The following is a 10,348-nucleotide window of genomic DNA, read 5'->3' as shown; positions in this document are numbered from 1 at the left end:
TTCATTCCGGAAAATTAACTATTCCCTTGGGAAATTTACTCAAACGAAGCCGCGGACGAAAAGCTACTTTCTCAACAAGCATTAAACCAACACTCATTAAGACGTAAAAGTGCAAGAGCATTCTCTATTTGCAAACCCTACTTCCGCCATCTTGGAAATTAGTTCTTTGTGTCCAGTATGTCATGGTCACGGTCATTGCATTCATTTTCGTGGAAAAAACTTACAGTTTGTATATTCATTTGTTTTATGAGAGAACAAAATCATATTAATGTATATGCTCGTGTAAAAATTACACTATATCCGATCTTACTGGAGTTTCTTCATTTGATATATTTCTTCATGTCTCTCTCTCTCTCTCTGTCATCCGAGCGTTTTCCCGGTTTCTTCCGTAGCCGTTGAGCGTCGGTGCACAGAGTACTTTTTCGTCTCCACCTCGCAGGATCATCGACATCCCTAGTTATTCGATCTGGTTTACCTCTGTCATTACTTGGAATAAATATAGATATATTAGAGTTGCCTAAAGGCATCACGACTTTTATAAATACCGCCTTCTAGTAGCAGTAGCCGCATATGCCTACTACCCATAAGTCTACCAGAGAGTGCAGATTTCCTAAGAAAGTTTTTTATTGGCGGACATAATATTGCTATAGCAGATACTGTTTTCACATAAATGTGTTTCGTAGAGTTCGTTAAATTAAAATAATGTCTCACACAAGGTATCAACTTTATATTACTGTTTAAAAATCCTGTAAATACACCTCCACTACTCAAAATGTGAAAATAAATTATGCTCTAAATTTGATCTTTATTTATACGAAAAATCTATTTATTTTTCGTATAAATAAAGTTATTAGGATTTATTCATCACACGTCACATACAAGAAATATTCAACAAGAGGCTTTTAGCGAACGCAAATGTCAATATAGAAAAATATCAACACCGATAAATTTATGGTAACACGTATTAGACCTAAACTCCCTTTACAAAAACCCTTTCACACCTCCAATTTACATAAGCTTTTGCACGCCTTTAAACGAGAAAAAAATCTCATGCCAAAATAGCAACAATGCTTGTAGTTCGAGCCTAACAAACAAAATCTACATCCACTCAAATAAGTAAGAGATAGATTTATCTAACGCTACTAATACCAAAGCGGGACAGACGATATTGTATGAGATGTAACCTCGTCGTAGCCTCTTCGCTCGTAGCCGCTACGACAGTCCGAGCGTAGCACTCGTAGCAGACCTACGAGTTTCGAACGCGGAATCGCGCGTTTCATTATCGTCATTTAAATTCGTATTTATAAAAAAATGGCAAATAGTGAACTGTTTTTTTCTCAGTGAAAATTGTTATGTAAAAAAGTGGATAAGTTATTATTTGAGACAACGTACAATATCATTGTGAAAGGGAATGCGACCGGGTTTTTCGGAACTGATGAAGGTAGGCTTTTGATATTTAAAGTGTGCATTGTTATGATACTGCCTACGATTTTAAAAGCTGCATTCATTAAAAAAAAATCAATTTTTTCTGCACTAACTAACTTGTAATATATCGTTGAGTTTTTAGTTTAGTTCTTTCGCTTGATATCTAAAAAATATAGTGTGTCAATTTATCATTACAAAGTTCTTGTGCATATAATATTTCTAGTTCAATTTATCTATGAAAGCAGAACAGACACAATTTTCACACAAACTTTCATCCCCCTTATAGATATTTGGGGGTCGGTTAAAAAAGTATCTTATGTTTGAAATGTGCTCTTTATCAGCGGTTTAGCCATGAATCCGGATCAGACAGATAGACACACATACAGACTTCCGCATTTATACATATTAAGTATGGAAGTATGGATAAGGATTTTTTGCTTATCTGTGGACTGGAAGAGATCACTTCATGGGATAAGTTCACTGTTGCGATTATAATTTTCTTGTAATTTTTGCCTACTTTTTTACCATCTGTGTTCAATGAAGTTATTTTAGTCAAACACTCTCTATAAAAAAAACATATGTATGATTATATGTCACACATCCAATCATTACTAATGCCATCAATTTGTATACTCCTACGCGATTTTAGCTGTTGTTTCGACTGTCAAAATAAAATTGATATATTGATACTAGATCTGTATTTATTTCCAATTGTTTTCACTTTGTACAATTTGTTTCAAGTTCAACAAACCGACGACATACTGTATTTTGTTGTTTTACACGTACTTAATCTATATATATATATATATATATATATATATATATATATATATATATATATATATATATATATATATATATATATATATATATATATATATATATATAGCGAAAAACACTCACTCACTCGTCACGAAATCTCGAGCCCAAGAAGATGAAATTTGGCAGAAAAGAAGATAGTCACTAGTAGACGTCCGCTAAGAATGGACGTTTCGAAATTCTATCCCTAAGGGGGTGAAATAGGGGTTGCCAGTTTGTATGAATCTTCGTCACTTTTGAAGTGAGATTCGTGAAATTTTTAATTTAAATTTGTAGTTTGTAGAAAATACTAATGTTTAATATAAAATTCGATTTTGAAAATTACATCCCCATAGGGGTGAAATATTGCAAGTTTCTATGAAACATCGTCATATTTGAAGCGAGACACATGAATTTTTTTTCAGTATAGGCATTATTTATTATATATTAATTATCTTATCTAAGTGTTTTTCGGTTTCTTCCTAGCTATAGAATGTTATAGTCCAAGGCTCGCTCCTCCACTTGCACGGAGCATCCAAAACCGATCACTGCGGCCGCGCGGTCATTACGATCCGTCAATTTTCTTGAGGAAGGAATCATTTCCAAAATCAATCATTCATAAAATTGACATTATCACAGTACACATTAATTATTTTAAAGTCGAATAGTAATAAAACGAATTCTTATCTTTGTTAAAATTTGAAAAATTGTAATGACGGCGCGGCCGCTGCGGTAGACACGCTCTGAGATCCATGCTATAAGCAAGCATATTATTCTTGCTCATTCTACAGGTTGCCGTATCGGCTGTGACGCCTAGAAGCATTCGGTCTGCTTAAAATATAAACCGTACAAATATACATTTTGTGGATTCGGTTGTAATTTCACGACTGGCCTCCTGCCTGGTTTACGTCAATTTAATATTTACAGGGTCAATATTATAGATAAGTTTGACGATCTATATCTAAATAGAGATTGTCTTTGAAAATTTATAGGAAACTAGTTGCGTAACGAAGCCTCGGGGGCTTCGTTTCCGTGGGAATTTCGGGACAAAAAGTACTTTATGTGTTATTCCAGGTTATATTCTACCCGTGTACCAAATTTCATTACAATAAGTTCAGTAGGTTTTGCGTGGAAGAGTTACAAAAAGACATTCTCAGAAACTCGATAGAGAGGTGTAGTGTAAACTCCACCGACTATATATATATATATATATATATATATATATATATATATATATATATATATATATATAGGATACGCGAAACAAACCGACCTCAATTCAGATTGCAAAATTCTTTGAGGTTATTTCAATTATCCTAATCCACTGTTTTGTAGACTAAATTATACAGATAGGTTTTTCCAATATGTTTTTTATATTAATTTTACTTTACATTAAAGACCAATCGGTTTCCTATTTATCGAGTGTTGTTTCTGTTGTGAGATTTGACATGACCTTTACGACTACGTACCGCCATCTAGTAGCAATTATTTGCAATCATACGAGCGAACCAAAAAAAATTCAAGCAATGCGCTGGTTTCGTTACAATATTTCACTTCTCTGATATAATGCGGCGGCCCATTAAAACGACTATACAGGATTCATGTGGCACGCGTAGAATTCGAATTCGAGACGTTTCGATTACAGTCATAAAAAGTTTTACCAAATGGCTTTCCGCTTACAAAATCATTTATTTATGTTACACACATCTTATATATGCGGTTGATATATCGACCTTAAAATCTTAATCCTAACCAATATTATAAATGCGAAAGTAAGTTTGTGTGTTTGTTATGTTTCACACTTTATTTACTAAACCAATCTTCTTGAAATTAAGCATGTATGTAGTTTGAAGTACGGAGAAGGACAGTTTAGTAAATTTAATCTCGCAAAATTTATTGTTCCCGTGGAAAATTCACGCTTAAGCTAGTGATAAATAAAGACTACAAAACGCGCTAAATACAATCAATATCACGTCGAGTACAGAAACTATAAATTAAATTATCCGTGTGTAACGAGCCTTATTTCTACTTACATAATATTATATAGCGGACTCATCTCAAAATTAATTAAAATACGTCCTTTTGTGTACAATTTGATTGAAGTGCTATTTGACAAATCGTTTGAAGGTTTCCTGATGAGCAGAGTGATTCTCACTCCTCTATTTTTAGGTATCCATACTTACAAAGAGAAAAGATTTGTTTGTTTGTTTGTAATGAATAAACACAAAATTTTTGCCGATTTTGATGAAATTTGACATAGACAGACGAAAGCTTCAGAGGCCCGATTCTCATGCAATCGAAGATCAATTCACCAATTTTATTCGTATGGCACGCGTCAGCGAAAATTTGTTCATCATTTCACATCTCTATTTCAATGAAATTTTTATCTTATCTGAAAAAAAAGGGAAAAATATAACTGCCAGTCTTATTCTACACAGTCGTATATCTCAAGGCTAAGGGTCGTGGTCGTGCGTGGAATGAAACACATCAAATTTCTTGGCATCATCAATGGAGTGGTTGGCTATTTCACACACAAGTTAATAATCAACCAGTATGCAGGTTTCCTCGCAATGTTTTTCCTTCACCAGAAGCAAGTGGTGGTCGATAAAAACGAAAAGGATTCGAACCTGGGACCTTTCGAACCACAGGCGGTCTTAACCAACACACCACCACCACTTTTAGTTGCCAGTGGTTATCGGTAATTCGTTCCAGTAACCGTTCAAAATGCTTTTTATTTGTCCCAAACACGCGATCGTTTGTTTTTGTTCCATTATGACGTTGATTTAATTGCCGAACCAATTCCATAACATGTTTTTAGATGTTACAATAAATACTGTGTACAGAAAAACCCTTCAGTCAGAAAAAATCAATACTGGTATTGTTTACATATACGAGTATAATAGAATACCCACAGATCATGATCTGTGGAGTGATTGGCTAGATTGTTCACGTCGAGCGGCCGAGAGTGCCACGAACTTGCATGAAAATGCAATTGTTCTCATTTTTATAGAGTTTAGGACATCACATTGCGATTTTTTTTATACAACTGATATAATACACGTAAAATTCAATTTTGATGAATTGTGAAAATTAAAAAAAAACCCTTTAGTAGCATATAAAGTCCACTAATTATCATGAATGTCACATGTATCAAAATTATCACAGTATCAGGTTATTGGTTACTTTAAAATGTCCCATTAATGCCTATAAGTCTTTTAGAATATAAAAGTTTTTATTCAATTTAGGATTATTTTAACCTAAGCTACTTTATAGAGGGAAACTTCTTAATATTCTTCTTATTATAAAAAAAATATATAATTTTTTTTTTTCGTGTAAACGCTGTTTGATTTTTTGATAATTCTAAAAATAAATAAATCAGGCCCTTCTTTTAGTTTGAAATGAAAAAATAAACACTTCATCGATCAATTCACAGGCATCTAGTATTTATAAATCTGTGAAAATCCCTCCATTTGCAACGGCAACAGATTAATTGGAAAACACAAGGTAGGCTGTTGTTTTACTTAAGAATATCTTTGCCCTTTGGTCATCTTATATTCATGTCATGTGATTTTACATGATTGACCAAAAAGAGAGTGTTCTAAACGCTTTATTTAACTAATTTTTCTTTAACTTCTGTCTCAAAACAGACTATTATTTTAAAGATAATCTAATAGTATTCGTTTCTTGAGAATGACGTGTGACGTGGATACCAAAGGCTGTGCAAAGTATAGAAGAAAATCAAAGAAAGCGGACCTTGGACTTCGAAGTTTTATGGCTGAGGAAGGAACAGAGAAAAGGAGACGTTAGGCATAGTGTTAGTATAACTAACACTATGTCTAACGTCTAACGGAAATTGAAAATTACTATATATGATTAGCAGAAAAAAAACTCTTTAGAATTCTAATTCTAAAGAGTTTTTTTTCTGAATGCAGTCATGAAGTCGATGCCGATGATTAATTGCGTAACGTTGTCACGCGTGACACGCTACTTAACATTTCAAAGTTTTCTGAGTTCCGTGGATAAATGTTTATTAGACATTAAATTTTTCTTTAGAATTATATTTTAGAAGTACTGCTGCTGATAAAGTTACCTTTAAAAAACACTAGATGTTGCCCGGGGCTTCGCTCCCGTTGGAATTTCAAGATGAAATATAGCCTATAGCAATCTTGGATAATGTACCTTTCTAATAGTGAAAGAATTTTTGGAATCGGATCGGTACTTTCGGAGATTAAAACATACAAAATCACAAACGCTTATCTCTTTATAATAATAGTATATATTGAACACTACTGAAGAAAATTGTATCGTAATCCGTCAAGTAGTAGTATTTTGTTCATTATAGAGCCATGCCCCATTGCTACGTCGCGCTCCGTCGCCCACCGTCACGTGACGAAGCACGACGAGATAGCAAACAAATCTCAGGAGTCGCCACCTGCGCTGGTACGGCCACGTCTTGCGTAGACCGGCAAATACGTGAAACAAAATTAGGCTATGCCGCTCCCGCCTGGCCTTGGTAGGAGAGGCAAACCCATGAAGCGCTGGCTTGATTTCTTCTTTTTCTTCTCGAATTGCCTTTGGTTTGAAGCACCGACACGCATATCATCCTTGACGACATTAACCTCATCAATCGTAATTGTTAAATCAAATCATTTATTCAGAAATTAGGCCTTCACGTCAGGCACTTTTTCACGACATATTCTAAATTTTACATACATGTAAATTGTAAGTGACACTTTATCTTCATTCAATCTGATGTCATTTTATAATTTTTTAAATATGCTATTATTAACATATGAATGCTGTTGACAACGGCTGAATAGGCTTGTTCTAAATGTGAATATTGTATTACCTACTCTATTTAAGCAAACAAAAATGATTTGATTTGATTTGATATATGATATTTACCAAAGCTACAACCAAAACTACTAGCATTTCGGAACGACTACTGTTGAGAAGAAATGCCGAAAGAAACTCATTCAAACAGTGTTGGTCCCTATCATGCCAGTAGGGCTTAACATTTTTTAAATATAATTTTATGTATCATTTTTATCGTGCGAAGTGCAGACGAAAAAATAGGAAAATGGTCCCTGGGCTCCGACGCTCAATGACTGTGGAAGAAACCAGGAAAATGCTCATATTAGGACGAAAGAGCTCGTCTTAATTAATGTACAAAAAGTTGAATGCAAAATTAAGATGGTTAATTTCGTTATTCGTTAACATAATTTCTCTTTTACACTTCGTTTAATTAAGCATAATTAAATTCTTGTTAAGTGTATTTTTTCCAAGATATTGGGGGTGTACATTATTAACACTAAAGAGCAATTAAATTTACATACATAACTTTCTGTTCACTGCGTTTTTTTTTTTTAATGTATTTATTTTGTGTTGTCACACAGACTCAAGAACCACACGGATGGCGTGTGTTTATTTTATGTCTGTCTGTATCTGTATGCTCCTGGTTTGTTAATAAATAAATTGTCTTTAATACCCACCTATTGACTACCTCCGTGGCCTAATGGTCATCATGCCGGACTGCTACACTTGTGGTCCCGGGTTCGATCCCCGGTCAGGTCAACATGGAAAATGATATTTTTCAGATTGACCTGAGTCTTGGATGTTTATCTATATAGGTATGTATATGTTATAGAATATAGTATCGTTGAGTTAGTATCCCATAACACAAGTTTCAAACTTACTTAGGGGCTAACTTAGTTTGTGTGATTTTTCCCTATATATTTATTATAATTTATTATATACTTTTAAGATAAATGTTATTAGGTAAATTAAATATCGTATTGTTGTCACGTATTCTCGCGAAGGTATTAGTTTATATTAGTGGTTGTACTTCGGGGAACCTTAAGCTGAGCTGTCTGTCTGTTGTGCTACTGTGAGCACACATTACGCATGCTTATTTTTAAGTTTACATTGTATTATTGTTTTTGATAACATGTCTTATAGAAGAACAATAAAATCTTTATTTATCTATCGACCAATATTTATTTGAACCGTGGCGTAAAGAATAAACTTTTTGGGGATTCTGTTTGTTTGTTCATTTTTGTATATATATTTATATATGAAAAAAAAAATAGTATACTAATAATTCACAATAAACCAGTAAAATGCATACAAAATTGACCATACTTAAAATTTGTTTTCTACAAATTTATTGTTTTGGAGAAATGGCAATCTTTTATTGCCTGTCAGGGTATAATTGATTGATACTGGTCCCTTGATACCTATCGACTTGGCAAACTTCGCTTATGTTTTTGACAGCCAATGTGATTGGAGTTTTATTTGCCAAAAAATAAAAACGTTTTGCTAACAAAGTTACTCGTAAAACTGTACATAAAAGGGACTAGTTCTTCCAAAAACATTATATTGAATTACAATATTTAACTTGGCTCGGTCTAAATTTATTCTGGCAAAGTGCCTTTGATATAAGTTACAACATTACCGTTTTCTTTGCTTACCATTATGCCTACAAAATTCTAATCCCAACTAATATTATAAATGCGAAAGTAAGTTTGTTTGTCATACCTCTTCACGCTCTATCTACTCAACCAATCTTCTTTAAAATTTGTTGAGATGGAAAAAAATCATTGTCAGATTGACTTGAACCTCACTCCACATGAGTTGGTATACCAATATAACTTACTAGATGTTGGCCGTGACTTCGCTCCCGTGAGAATTTTGAGACAAAATATAGCCTATCATAATATTCTAATAGTGTAAGAATTTTTAAAATCGGTTCGGCAATTTCGGTTATTACCCACCTCAAACATACAAACTTTTAACTTACCTCTTTATATTTAATGTATGGTAGTTTTCATAGACCATTTGCTTGCCACTGTTTACATAAAAATACTTCCAGGAGTGGAACCCAGTAATTCGGTAGTTATAATTTTATGCAGTAGTAATTAATGAAACTCTAAAGTTTACCGCTACGTCAATGACCTTCCAAGTTGAAATCCTACTAATTAAGGAACTTTCATTATTGAACGACCATCGATTTAACTTCGCCGTACAAATCCTCCCAGATTACTTGTACTGATTAGTTTTGGATAACTATTAATCAGAGGAAGACCTTGGTACAAAGGTCATCTGCATGGGTACCTCACTCTCATCTATGTTAGCCGCCAAACAGCAGTGCGTGCGTTGTTGTGTTCCGGTTTGAGGGTGAGAGAGGCGTGTGATTACAGGGCACTGTGGCAAAAGATCCTAGGCCACAAAGTCGACAATGCGCGTGTGAAACGTGTGGTCTTGCAGACGCCCATAGGTTGCCATCTGGTAGTAGGTATGCTTGGTAGTATAAAAATAACTAGGTATTCTGTAATTAAAGTGTTTTAATTATTATGTGTTTTATTGTATTCATGCGGGTTTTACGTGCATGTATGTATCATAATGTATTTGGTTTGATTCTTATATCACCACCATTTTTGCAATTTTCTGTTTAGTCCTGGATTTTTATATGTCCTAATTCCAACTGATATTATAAAACAATTTTATCAGCGAATTTGTATGATACTCTTCATGCTTTATCTTTTCGAAATTTTGTAGAAGTTAAAAGCGAATCCGCGGACGAGAACTTGTAACAAATGAAGTCAAATACTTTTCACGGACGTCCGAACCGAAACTTTGCAATGTAATTTTCAGCATTTATTCAATTTTATCATTTTCACTCTTGAACTTAGGTAATTCAGTAAATTGTATTTCTATTTAATTAGCCATAATAAATAGATTATTTCCATCTAAAGTTAAAACTGAACAACTGGATAAACTGTCACCATTATACCATAATTTACTCAATACAGTTTGTTGTTTCAAGAACAAACGCGAAAAACATAATGAACATAATGATTAGACGACCTCGGCGGCGAAGTGGTAAAGTTCTTGATGGAAAATAATCTTTTCTGATTGGCCCGGGTCTTGGATGTTTATCTATATATTATGTATTTGTGTATAAAATATAGTATCGTTGAGTTAGTATCCCATAACACAAGTTTCGAACATACTTTGGGGTTAGCTTAATATGTGTGATTCGTTCTAATATATTTATTTATTTATAATGAAACCCATTATATTTTTAGCGTTTAACTTGGATGAATATATAAAATATCTTTACAGG

General features: G+C 33.6%; 1 protein-coding gene across 1 annotated transcript in view; it reads left to right on the top strand.

Moving 5' to 3' along the window:
• The first annotated feature begins 1,230 nt into the window (after nucleotides 1–1,230).
• LOC128680497 (octopamine receptor beta-3R-like) overlaps nucleotides 1,231–10,348 on the top strand; it is a 53,877-nt gene continuing 44,759 nt past the window's right edge. Inside the window, exon 1 of the mRNA XM_053763699.1 lies at nucleotides 1,231–1,441. The gene's annotated coding sequence lies outside the window, so the exon portion shown is untranslated. The remainder of the gene's footprint in view (nucleotides 1,442–10,348) is intronic.

This window comes from Plodia interpunctella, chromosome 24, assembly GCF_027563975.2.
Source record: "Plodia interpunctella isolate USDA-ARS_2022_Savannah chromosome 24, ilPloInte3.2, whole genome shotgun sequence".
In the NCBI taxonomy this organism is placed as follows: domain Eukaryota; kingdom Metazoa; phylum Arthropoda; class Insecta; order Lepidoptera; family Pyralidae; genus Plodia; species Plodia interpunctella.
The sequence above is the reverse complement of the archived record's forward strand: the minus strand, read 5'-3'. Positions and strand labels throughout refer to the sequence as shown.